At 34.6% G+C, this 13,418-nt stretch overlaps 2 long non-coding RNA genes across 2 annotated transcripts; one reads left to right on the top strand and one right to left on the bottom strand.

The window, feature by feature from the left end:
- The first annotated feature begins 5,946 nt into the window (after nt 1-5,946).
- Nucleotides 5,947-6,676, top strand: LOC149944886 (uncharacterized). Its single transcript, XR_016481055.1, has 3 exons — nt 5,947-6,229; nt 6,309-6,438; nt 6,500-6,676. It is a non-coding gene; the product is annotated as an uncharacterized LOC149944886 (long non-coding RNA).
- A 380-nt stretch (nt 6,677-7,056) lies between these two features.
- LOC149944885 (uncharacterized) lies at nt 7,057-8,014 on the bottom strand. The gene is made up of 3 exons (XR_016480927.1): nt 7,874-8,014; nt 7,590-7,745; nt 7,057-7,527 (listed from the first exon to the last, which is right to left on the bottom strand). It is a non-coding gene; the product is annotated as an uncharacterized LOC149944885 (long non-coding RNA).
- Between the last annotated feature and the right edge of the window lie 5,404 nt (nt 8,015-13,418).

Below are 13,418 nucleotides of genomic sequence, written 5' to 3'. Positions count from 1 at the left end.
TCTAGAATTCCCATTTAAAGAGGGGAAAAATAATCAAGTTGGACGCGAAAAATTCAAGTTAGGCCTAACGAATAATTTTTGCGTCGGGGATTAAAACTTGAGTTAGGCCTAACGAAATAGTTAGTGTCACACATATGTAACAATATTATAAACTTATGATATCACCTGATCCGATAATATCTGATCTAGCGCAATTACGTCCTGAATTCAGATAACGCAAACTGTTATCTGTGAATTGGTTGGAAGCACTGTTCGTGGTCTTGTCTTGATAGAGCACACTGTGGTGACTAGAAGCAAGCGCAACCTTAAATTTTGCCTGGCAATTTTTGATCATCCCAATCTTTCATCACTATCTGTTGAGCGCCTAATGTCTTCTGATTAGGGAATGCGTATCGAGGCAAAAATGGGGGCCTCAAAATTACGTTCTCCATCCCAGCCCCCCCAGCTGAAAAAAGTTCCTTAAATAGGGTATATGATTAATTAATCCAGCCTGGTAATCACCTTCAATAATTACAACGTTTCCCCCCTCACCCTGACATCCCCCTGGCCATCAACCCGCCCTATTTCTCTACGAAATAAAAATATCTTCTCCTTTATAGGCGCCTATCTTGGCCCTGGCGGTCGAAAAGCCTCTTTTATAAATCTAAGCCTCGATAGATGGCGCCACGAAAAAGGATCTCCCAGGCTTTCTGAGGAGAGCCGAACGGGGAAGGAAAGGGGAGACTTTCTGAGCGTTAAAGGGGTTAAGGCTGAAAGAGTGGAGACCGAGCGAAAAAACAGGGAGGCTCGCGAAGGCTTTTGCATTATCTGAGATCTCATTAAGGTCGGACTCATAAGTTGCGTTTACTGATAAAGAACTTTGTTTTGCTAATAATACTCCCAGGCTGGCTACAACGTCATTTCTCCTCATTTCCAGCAGGAGGCGCGCGCCAAATTCTCGTTCAAGAAAAGATCAGCGACCTAAAGCCGCTACCCCCGAGCCTCGGCTCTTCGGTCTTCGGCGCGGAGGAAAAAAGTGCGTTAATGAAACTCAATTAAAAGCGTACAGGCTCGCGGTTAAGCGCGCCCTATAACTGATGGTGGACTGCCAGGGCATTAAATGGAGCAGATAAGAGCGGGAGCCCGCTGCAGATGGGTGGCGGGGCGGACAGAAGGGGTAAGAAATTTCGGAGGATAAGGCTTAGCGTCGGTAATAACGGAGACCGATACTCGCGAAGCATAAACACTCTTTTTCCATCTTTTAACATTTGCCTATCGAGTTTTCGGTAATCGGACCCCAGCCCCACCTAACCGCCTCCTTTCACTCCCATCGCCCAATGATTTATTCATCTTTTTATTCTCTTTTTTTTCAACCGCTTAACCAGTTTCTTTCTCTTTAGGCGGCGTCCTATTGCAGTTCACTACCTTAGAATAATTATGGAAAACGTTCGCTTTGACATGATCATGAATTTTGTTAAATACTGAAGGGAAAGGGCTAAAGAGAATGTGTTGATTTAACAAAATTAAACATGAAACTTGGATCGTAGAAAAACTATCCATTGAAGTTATTTTTCTTAAATTGATGATAGACGCTTCAATAAAATACATTCAGCGATTCGCTAGGAAGTATTAACACTTAGAGCCTGGACTCATAAGTTACTCTTTATATGGTTCTTGTAAAAGGGCAAAAACACCGCTATAGTGAGCGTCGACACGGAAAACTTGAAAAACTTATTTGTTAGGCCTAACTTAAATTTTTCGTGTGGATGTTAAATTTGTCCGTTAGGCCTACTAACGTACAATTTTAACATCCACACGAAAAATTTAAGTTAGGCCTAACGAATAATTTTTGCGTTGAGGTGAAAACTTGATTTAGGCCTAATAGACAATTTTTACGTCAACGCGAAAAATTTAAGTTAGGCCTAACGAATAAGTTTTGCGTCAAGGTGAAAAACTTGATTAAGGCCTAACGAATAATTTTTGCGTCGAGGTGAAAAACTTGATTAAGGCCTAACGGACAATTTTTACGTCAAAGCGAAAATCTCGACTTAGGCCTAACGGACAATTTATACGTCAACGCGAAAATCTTGACTTAGGGATAACGGACAATTTTTACGTCGACGCGAAAAACATGAGATATATTTCGGGGGATCACAAGTGGAACGGGGTGCAGCCCCTTACCGCCAAAAAGGGGGAAAGTTTACATGAGGAAAGGCGTAGGGGCGTGGTTTTTCTTCGGGGAATTAGAAGATGAGGAGGGTGCTGCCCCTTACCGACAAAAAAGGGGAAAGATTACACGAGGAAAGGCGTAGGGGCGTGGTTTTGCTTCGTGGGATCAGGACGCTCGCCAACCGTTCACTTGACAACTTTCTTGATAAAAGCAGGACATGACCTGTAATGTACAATTAGAAAATGTCTCTAAATAGAAGCTTAGCTGCTTCGGAAATCACTTTTTTTTTGTTTCAAACCTCTTTCTTTTGTCGATTAATTCGCGAATGCTGGCGTAGACAAGGCTCGCTATAGAGGGCTTACAAGGAAGCTAGGCGCGAGGGGGGAGACCCGGGCTAAGGTTAAGGCGTGAGCCGAGGAGGGTGGGGGAGGTGGGCATCGGAAGTCAGCCCCCCACTCTTTCGCCTCCTCCCCATTTTCCTAATTAAGGATCATTTTTGTTTTTTATTCCCCGGGTCTTTACGAAAAGTTTTTGAAGCGTAATTAGTTTTAGTGTCGGATCTTATTCTTGAACGGCGGACGGGAGAGAGCGCCACCAGCGGCAAAAAAATAAGGGAAAGAGATTGTCTTGGAACACAAACCTTGTAACTCCGAATTTATTGAAATTTGTTAGGGTCTGTTTTGTACCATTTTCTGAAGTAAAGTGAGATTAGAGATCGGCGTTGGAAAAATAAATTATCAAATTATTTATTTTTATTCATAACCACGAATTATCCGAAAAATATACGAAAAAAAACTAATATTTTTGCATGTTAAATCGTTGTTTATTCGTATAAAATGTTCATAAAAACAGTTAACCAAACTTTTTATTGTTAATCGAAATTTTGCCGGTAAATTTAATCGTTCCGCCGACCTCTAAGTGAGATGATCTGTATCCTATGAAGTATGGCAACTTATTGTAATTATGTTACTTATGACTTAAGTATTATATTATCTTCACTTAGACCCCTAACTTTTATCATTTATTGACAATGGATTTGGCGATATTAAGGTTTTTAGAAATTATTTTGATTTTAGTATATGGTAAATCTAGCAAGGTTGAATTTCCTTGGTGTTACAATGAAAGTTGACTGAAAACTATTATTTGAAAAATAAATTTTATCTGTGACGGCTTGGTTTTCAGATATTTTAACTGGTTGAACATTGTATATTACGTCAATTTGATAATTAAAAAGTGGTTCAACGAATTTCACTCGGGTTACGAGTTTTCCATTTAATGTTTATTCCCTTTAAATTATTTTATTATTTAACTGTAATAAATGAAATGTATGAATTATTTAAATGAAATGAAATGTATAAATTATTTAAATGAAATGAAATGTATAAATTATTTAAATGAAATGAAATGTATAAATTATTTAAATGAAATGAAATGTATAAATTATTTAAATGAAATGAAATGTATAAATTATTTAAATGAAATGAAATGAAATGTATAAATTATTTAAATGTAATAAATGAAATGAAATGAAATGAAATGAAATGTCTAAATTATTTAAATGCAATAAATGAAATGAAATGTATAAATAATTTAAATGTAATTAATGAATTGAAATGAAATGAAATGAAAGGAAATGTATAAATTATTCAATGAAATAATTGAAATGAAATGTATAAATTATTTAAATGTAATAATTTAAATGATTTGTATAAATTATTTTAATGTAATAAATGACATGATATGTATTAATTATTTAATAGAAATAAATGAAATTAGATTAATAATTATTTAAATGTAATAAATTAAATTAACTGTATTCATTATTAAATAGAAATACATTAAATTAACTGTATTCATTATTTAATATTATATTAAATTAACGGTATTCATTATTAAATATAAATAAATTAAATTAACTGTATTCATTAGTAAATAGAAATATATTAAATTAACTGTATTCATTATTAAATAGAAATATATTAAATTAACTATATTTATTATTAAACAGAAGTATATTAAATTTACTGTATTCATTATTAAACAGAAATATATCAACTGAATTATATAATTATTTAATTTAATAAGAATTTAATATATTAATTATGGAAATTATTAACTATCTCATATATTAATTATTAAATTTATCAATTACATAATATATTTATTATTTAATTTATCAATTATTTAATATATTAGTATTTAATTTATCAATTATTTAATATATTAGTTTTTAATTTATCAATTATTTAATATATAAGTATTTAATTAATTCTTAATATATTAGTATTTAATTAATTCTTAATATATTAGTATTTAATTAATTCTTAATATAATAATTATTTAATTTATTAATTTTTTTATTTATTGCAAACGCGCCAAAAGGCTTCGACTTTCCTCAAAGCGTAATTTTACCAAGATACGGCATTTCTATTCTGAGACGAGGAGCCGGGAAATGATGTGGTGGAAGAAAAAGGCCGGTGGAGCCATCTAGGAGGCGTATTTCGGGTAAATTCAGTTTTTTCTCTCTCTCTCGAAAATCTCTTCCTCCGCCTTTTTCCGGATCTGAAGTCAAAAGGAAGAAGAGGTCTTGACGGGGGGGGGGTATAAGCCCCCTCAAAGGGCTTTGGAGGTTGGGGGCCAAGTAGAAGGGGAAAGAGTAAAGAACAATAAACTTTCTCTCAATCGTAAATTAAAGTTAATTTTCGTGGATTGGTCGTAAAAAACAAATCGTTGGTTGAGGATGGGGGGGGAGGGAGAGAATCGGAAAACCCAAATGAGAAAGAGGAGGGAAACTAGTCGCTGACAATTCGGAGAGAAGTGTCGGAGAAAAAATTGATAGCAACTTAAAAGTTTCTCAATCGTGTATTTCCCCCTTTTTTTCGAAAAAGCTACTTTGACAGATAACGTGGGACTCGTGAGGGAAAGGAACGATTTACAAGGATGGAACAGTGCAGACGATACTCTTCGTATAAGTTGCGATGCGTGGTTAAATTTTTGTGGCAATCAGTACAAACTTTGGTAGGCTTAAATAAGGCACTTTATTATTTATTGAGGCGCCATCTACGGTATTTTTCGAAAAGCAGATAATATTTAAGATTTGTAAAAAGGCTAAAATTTAAATTATATATATATATTTTAATAACAGATGGCGCATTAATCAAAGTGGTGTAATACAATTTAAGAACGTAAATAAGATTTAGAAATAACTATATATATTATAATACTGTTCCTATTCTGGAATCTGGGGTTCCAAAAATACCATTATATTAAAATAATGGAAAATAAGGTATACATTGATAATTAAGGAATATTACTTGGCTAAATCAAGAGAAATTGTTTATAATAAAAACCAAAAACTTGCGATTATTTTTTAAACGAATTAATATTTCAAAACAGTGTGCCAAATTACGCTGAGTAACTAATAAAATTAATTTCAATTTTATTTCAAAATAATTGATGTAAATTAATATTTAAGAATTTCCAGCACATTTACCACACATCGAATTTTTATCCATAGCGTTATTTACCACAATTTGCTACAAAATGATTAAGCAGGAAGAAAACTTCATAAAAACATTTTACACATTATTTACCACACAATTTACAACCTGTTTACCACCTTCTGAATACTGAATAAAGTTATAATACATAATACACTTCAATATAAAAAGTTAACTGTAGTTTACTAAACGTAGTCACTTTAAGCCCAGTTTTAGAAGCCTCATCTGAAAAGTGTATTCGCTAGCGAAACGGGTATAGGCGGCGCCACAGTCGCTACCCCTGCAGCTTGGTTTGTCTGCGTACTTTGTTGATCAAAACAAACGATTAATATGGCGGATTGTAGGCGCAGAGGTGGCATAAATTACGAAGTACCTTTCTGTAGTAATACTGCCCTTAAAAATATTACAATTCGAGTAAATGGTGAGAAAAGAACGTTGGAGTTATCGTTTCACAATTTTCCGAAATGCAAAAATCTTTTTAATGTGTGGTTAACTAATATAAAATCAGGGAAGATGCCTAGTTAGTGGGCACAGATTTGCAGCGCCCATTTTAAAGATAAAGACTTTTTAGAAAGAGATGGTGAGACACAAATTTTACTTGTTATTACTGATTTTAAAGTTAATATTATTAAATATATATGATAATAACTGTCATTTAGATGAAGATAATTCAAGAGACGCATGAAATGCAGTGCCATTCCAAGCAATAATTTACCATGTAGACTTATTACAAATCCAATGTAACTAAATGAAAAGAGAGGACCCTATGTTTTGTGAATCGTTTTAAAGGTGATCTGTTTTATTATATACTGCAAAATAAGGAAATGCTAATGAATTAAATTAATTTTAGGTCAAGCCGTTCGATTGTCATTATCGCTGGAAAATATTACATTGAGGCCCACAAAATTATGCGTTAAAAGGGCATATTTTTCAATTTTGTATTGGACCCCAATTTTCCTATCTTTGCCACCCTGATGGTTCGGTATGAGTTTTCGAGTTGATTAATAACATTTCGAACTATTGCCGCAGATCCCAATATGATTAAAAATAATACTGTAAATTCAAATGGTTTTTATTTTTAATACTTTTTTGCGTATCTTAACATTTTATTAACTTCTATTGTAATTTCTAATTAAGTGGTTTCTTCAATGAATTTAATTGCTTTTAACTTTGAATTAATTCTATAATACATTTGTTTTTGCCATTTTAGTTAACATGGCTTTGAGTAGAAAATTCATAACATAAATAGTTCAGTTCATTTGTTATCTACAAATACTAATTGGCCAAAATTTAAAATAGGAACTAATTTAACATATTAAAAATATAACTTTCCTTGACTAGAAGTGTAAATTTAATTATAACTTTTCTTTAACTAAAATCTAAAATAAAAATTATATATTTGGACAACGTTTTCTTCCAATATTGTCAGTCTCTCTTAATATCAATTAAAAATAGCCCTTGAGAGAATAGACAAAAAAATGAAAAGGCCTAGCTGAATTTTTCCATAGTAGCCTCTACAGTCGTTATCCAGTAGATTCCTTCCTTTCCAACTTAGTTATTTTGTGCCACTGCCTCTTCAATTGATATTATCTTTGCTACAAATGGACTCTCCACAAATATTTCATCCCGACTAAAAGCTAGAAATAAATTTTTGAGACTAACTAAGTGACCAAATAAGAGTACATAAACCTTTTTGAGCCAGGCAAATTTAACCCTCGCAACTCTAACCATTTTATTACCGTACAATACCAAAGGCACAGTTAGTTCTTTTCCTTCATTTTACCCCACTTCTAAAGTCAGAAAGTTGGGATAGCTCTCAGTATCTTTATATATAAAATAGACCAGCAATTTACTGCATGTTTGCAAAAGCCTGAATTTCTAGAATAATAATTAAAACAGGTTACATTAAAGAATTGGGTTTTAATAAAAAATATATTTACCCACTATTGCATGAACAATGGACCTTTCAATGCTGTGTTTTCCATCACCAACTTCAAATTTTAACTTTTGTTTTAAGCATCCGCACACCTTATTCTATGGATCAAGAGTAGACTACTCTCCAATATACTTAAAAATTTCAAGCATGGAGCGATTCACTAATATACCAAATAAAATTATTTAAAATACATTATACATTATACAAAATGCTGAAGCTACTAGTCTATGAAATTAGAACAATCTGGGCTTGTTCTAATGTGAAGATAATAATAAATTTCCTACATACCTTTAAAACTAGCTTTCAAACTGATCCCTTGTATGAATTCTCCAAGGCCTACTCATAGTGTTATTAAACTCGAATATTTATACTTATATTTACGAATTCAATACCTATTGACAGTACAAAATTAATAAATAAATGTCGTATATACACCTTTGTTAATACAAAACATTAGAACACGCTTTAAAAAAAAAGCTAAAATCGTTAGTAAATTTCTGGTAAAATGTTTTAATTGATGTTATAAAACGCGCATTTTCGCATAACGCCATTACCCGTATCACCCAAATATAGTTCTAGGCAGTGTGACTAGGTGGCGCAGCTGTAGTTTTCGGTGGCGAATAAGGAAGTTCATATTATCATTAGCTTTCAATTTATAAACCATCTTTGAACCTAGGAAAGTTCTAATTAAACTTAAGTAATGTATCTTACAGTATTTTTAATAGTCTTGTAAATTTTCCGGAAAATGACCGAGACCTTTTTTACGGAAAATTTCCGTATTTTTCCGAAAAAATTAAAATTTTTTTTTAATTCCGTGATTAGTCTAATATTGTTTGCAAATTTAAATAACGCGGCATTTTCGACTCATTTTTTCGAATCCAAAAGTAAAACTAAACCTCTAGACTAGCTTTAAACTGATTAACAATATAACACTATTGTACTATTTGTAGTATTTTTACTGTTATTAGACATTTTATATCGATAAAATTAAAAACCCTTAGAAAGTTATTTATGTTTAAATTTTCATTTATCCGCAATTCGGAAAATTTACCGGAAAATTAATAACACTAATATTTTACAATTATTTCTGCAGTAAATAAATAAAATTCGTCTATCTTAAGCTACATTAGTAGTTCAACGGCCTATATCCAACGCGTTTGCAAATCATTGTTTTCAACAAGAGTCCCCAACGAAGATAAGTCGCCCTAAGACTTGGCCCTCTAACCTCTATTCATCACGCTTAAAAAATAAAATAAAATTTGAATTTGAATTTGAATTTGATGTTCCTAGCTTGATTTGGGTACATTTGTTCGAATTTCACTCGTCCGAACGGTGGTACAAATGTCCGAATGGTCATTTGTCCAAATGCCGTAAAACATGATCGTATGTCCGAAAACGTATTTCATTTGCCCGAAACATTTATCACAACTTTTGTTGGTGATTTAGTCGTTCAATTTATGTTAACTTTACTGGCGAATTTCATTTGTTTGAATAATCGTTGGTCCGTTTTTTCGAACATTAGGAATTGTGTTTTTTTTAAATATTGTTAATATAAGGAAATAATAACATTAACGTGAACCTAACCTAACCTAACCTAACCTAACCTAACCTAACCTAACCTAACCTAAAATATCCACAACATTTAACGCAATTCCCACAAAAAACAGCAATAAGAAATACTAGTTTAGGGACAGAATTCGGACAAGTGATGCTACCGATTCGGACGAATGAAACAAACAAGATGTCCAATTCGAACAATTGAAACATTTGTTATTTCGGCGGTTCGGACGAATTCGAACATTTGTTCCACCGTTCGGACGATTGAAATTCTAACCAATGTACCTACCCCCCCCCCCCCCTAGAATCTGCTAAACCAGATGGTATAAATGAGAGTTCATACTCCCTTTAAGATTGCCTCATTCATTTGGCACGCCATCCTCGAGCGAGTGAAAATTGAAAAAGAAATCGTTAAAAATATTTAAAAGTCGTTAGGCGATAAATTATTCTACGATTTGAAATGTAACACATTTCGGCTCATTCTCGGATCTCAATTCTGTGGGGCCATTATGCAAAAGCGACCTTTAATGACACGCCGAATCCGAACTCGAAAACGCATCAATTGTTAGGGAGGAATTTTAAGCTGTTTTCCGCGGCCGCTGAACGGACGGAGTGGCAAAGGAATATCTCACATTTCAACGCTCGATTGATGTCCGTCCATCATTACGTACGAATTATTAAAATACTTATTCTAGGCCAGGTCGAATACATTTGACCCCTGATATTTGTCCAAGCTTCCTCGTATCTGAACTAAAAGAACCTATATAGCCAAAGACAAAAGGACGGTTTCATCAAATATAATATAAACCACGTACCCTAGATTCGAAATCCGGGCCCTAGGCAAGGTCCAGCGTTGCCAGATAGCCAAAATCAAATTATAGACCCAAAGACTAAAAATTATAGATTTCCAGTCCAAATAAGCCTTTCTATAAAGTCATTACGCTTGCCGAACTTGTTTTAATGTATGGCTTTCGTCACGAGATACGTAGGAGTTCAGTTCAGTTTTGAAGGTTAGATCTTTATTAAAAGGGCGACTTCTCGAATTTTAATTCGTGTCTTGTTCAACTTGCTAAAATGTTCCACGCGCTCTTTCATATTTTAGCGTAAAAGGCTCGCGCATTGTTTTTATTTTCGGGAGTACGCGCGAAATCGCTCGAGCCCATTTACGCTAAAATATCAAGACGCGCGTGGAACTTTTTAACAGGTTGAATAAGACATAAATGGAGTTTATGCTAGCGTCTATTGGCTATCATAGTGAAACGTCACTTCTACGTCACGAGTGACGCGCCCGATACATCTAAACAAGAGGGATAATGTTACTTTATAGAAAGGCCTATTATAGGACACATTGTATTTGCCGATAATTTCAATTTTGCATCGGATATCTCACTGATGTTTGATAAAATTTCACTTTTAAATAAACACATTGACGTATTATGGTAAAAGAAAACTTTTAAAATGAAAAAAAAACTGAAAGATTATAAAAATAATAAAAACACATTTATTCATCGCATTTGTCGGATGTGGGATGAGAAATTCTTGGACATTAACGCTTTTAGTACAAAATTTTAAAATTATAGGATTTATAGGTCATCAATATCGAAAAATCGGAAAAAACTCCCTATATAGTACAATGTTAAAATTATAGGACACCCAAAAATTCGTGACAAAATTGTAGATTTTTCCTATAATTAAAGGACGTCTGGCAACGCGGGCAAGGTCTTCAAACAGGGCTCCTATACTCTGAGTACAGGTATAAATTATAATAGTAATACGTCAACTGTAATAGACGCTAAAAGAAATTATTCACTCCAAAATAAAAACCGTCAAAAGGAAGGGTTTTTAAATTAAAAACGCGTGAATCTCGATGATATCGCCCATTTTTTCGTCGCACGTGTAATTATTTATTCTGATAATAAAATAGAATCACGTGCCAATAAGATTATCCCTTCCGAGCAAGCACGCGCCAATTTACACAATATAACCGTTGAATTTTTTCAAATCAATTTCTTTTAAGATCTATAGAAATTTGGTTAAAATACTCTCAACAATTATATAAAATAATTTTAATATTTAACATTTTTACCCCTCCGAGGGGACAAAGTCCCCTAGGAGGGGTTATACAACCACCGTGTCTGTCTGTGGGTCTGTGGGTCTGTGGGTCTGTCTGTCAAGCCTGCGAACGCGTTCGCATTTTCGGTGCAAAGTGTAATCACTGCGTACGCAGTTTCTCGAGATCTCTGCGTTCGCAGTTTCTCGAAGGGTTGGCAAAACCACCGTGTGACGGTGAGCGTTAACGGATTCATTTGCGGTTTGGTTTGGATGGTATTTTTTCGCTCACCGTCGTGACGGTTTGGTGTTTTACGTTTTTGTAATGTTTATGCGTAGGTTGTGAGTGTTGAATTTGTTGTGTTTGTGTTCTGATGGTTGTGCATGTTGAGTCTGGTGTGTTTATATGGGCGTTTTCTCTCCAACTTCTTCTTAATGACTTTGGGACGGACCGAGTGCTGAGTGTAATGCTACCTCTCAACGTCCAATGGCAGGGTTTCCACCAGTTGTACACGGTATTTGTCTTACCACAGAACCACCGACACTTGTTACGCCTTATTGAAAATTAGACCTTCAGCTTTATCGGAAGCGTATTTAATAGAGTACGAAATTTTGGTTTAATTGAAATAGAATTGAAATTGAAATTATTGCATCTAAGAAATTCTAATTTAGCGTTTCTCTATTGATTAAAAACAAATGCGCCACCCAGGTTTCGAACCCAGACCATTCGGCTTGGCAGTCGAGCGCTCTACCACAGAACCACCGATAGCTCCTTAGGTTCACTGAAATTAAGACACGCATCGTAAGCATAATAGGTAATAAAGTCTTTTTTTATTAATGAATTGATTTAGGCCTAATCTGGTTTTTTTAAAGGTTAAATCTTGTTTTAGCGCAGTCAGCCGAGATAAGAGGGTTAAAGGGTAGACCCTGTGGGTGGTCCACTTTGTTAGTTTTTTTGTTATTTATTTACGGGTATTGTTAACGACCTATACAGGGTCTTTTTTTTGCTCGGAAAAGTGTTTTTTTTTCAAAAACTATTTATAGTACCGATTTCAAATTTGGAAGGTCAATTCTCTATACCGGGGGACATCAGTTTGAGAAATTAAAGCGTTTTCGGTAATGTTTTTCACCAATTTTGAAAAATTATTTTTCGACCACTAGGTGCGAGATAAAAAATTTCTATTATAAAGTTGTAGGCCGTCATCGAAAACCCTTAAAAATTGTTCACTCGACGAAAAACAACTTATTTATCAGTGAAAATTCGAGCTTGAAAAATTTACAAGTTGGTGAAGCCAAATTACGATTGTTTGAAACGATAATTGAAAAGGGAACAAGTCTAATACAAACGTAGTAGAGTTTTCACACTTGAAAAAATGTACACATTTGGTTTTTAAATGCAGATATTTTATTCACATAAATTTTTACAAAACATTTTCAATAATATCACCATTGGCTGCAACACAGGTTTGTGCGCGGACAATTAAGTTCTCAAACGCTTTCTCTACCATTTCTGGTGTGACGTCTCGGCAAGCACTGATTATTCGTCTAATGAGTTCCTCCCTAGTTTCAATGGGCGTGGCGTATACCTTTGCTTTAACGAATCCCCAGAGAAAATAATCCAGCGGTGTTAGGTCAGGTTACCTTGCTGGCCAATGCACTGGACCATTTCTCCCTATCCACCTTTCAGGAAACTCGTTGTTGAGGTGCTCAGTTACTTGCCGGGAAAAATGCGGAGGGGCGCCATCTTGCTGAAACCACAACTGACGTCTTTCAGCCAATGGAAGGTCGTCGATTGCGTCACTCAGTTCGTTCTGTAGAAAATGTAAATACCTTTGGCCGTTGAGGTTCGTCGGCAGGAAAAAGGGACCAATCAAACGGCTTCCAACAAGTCCAACCCAAACATTGACCCGTTCAAATTGAACCTGGTGATGATATTCAAAACCCCAATGTGGGTTGATGTCAGACCAAAGATGGCTGTTTTGATGATTAAAGGGCCCATCTCTAGAAAATGACGCTTCGTCGGAGAACAAAACATGGCGCAAAAATTGTCTATCTTCTTGGACAGCATTTAGTAACCAGTTGCTAAATTCATAACGTCTTTGATGGTCTCCGTCAATAAGTCCTTGGTGGAGCGTAGCTCTGTATGGGTGATAGCGATTCTTACGAAGAATTTTCCACACACGATTTGCAGAACAACCCAAATCAGCAGCGGCGTTAGCGCAACTGT

The sequence above is a fragment of the Leiobunum rupestre genome, chromosome 5 (genome assembly GCF_980474605.1).
Source record: "Leiobunum rupestre chromosome 5, qqLeiRupe1.1.hap1, whole genome shotgun sequence".
NCBI lineage: Eukaryota > Metazoa > Arthropoda > Arachnida > Opiliones > Sclerosomatidae > Leiobunum > Leiobunum rupestre.
Note: the sequence above shows the minus strand (reverse complement) of the source record. Positions and strands in the feature narration are given on the sequence as shown.